A 350-nucleotide genomic window follows, 5' to 3' on the forward strand; every position below is an offset into this window, starting at 1 on the left:
AGCATTCCCTTTGAAAACTGGCACAAGACAGGGATGCCCTCTCTCACCACTCCTGTTCAACATAGTGTTGGAAGTTCTGGCCAGGGCAATCAGGCTAGAGAAAGAAATAAAGGGTATTCAATTAGGAAAAGAGGAAGTCAAACTGTCCCTGTTTGTGGATGACATGATTGTATACTTAGAAAACCCCATCGTCTCAGCCCAAAATCTCCTTAAGCTAATAGGCATCCAGCAAAGTCTCAGGATACAAAATCAATGTGCAAAAATCACAAGCATTCTTATACACCAGTAACAGACAGAGAGCCAAATCATGAGTGAACTCCCATTCACAATTGCTTCAAAGAGAATAAAAT

The sequence above is a fragment of the Colobus angolensis genome, unplaced genomic scaffold (assembly GCF_000951035.1).
Source record: "Colobus angolensis palliatus isolate OR3802 unplaced genomic scaffold, Cang.pa_1.0 Scaffold354, whole genome shotgun sequence".
Taxonomy (NCBI): Eukaryota; Metazoa; Chordata; class Mammalia; order Primates; family Cercopithecidae; genus Colobus; species Colobus angolensis.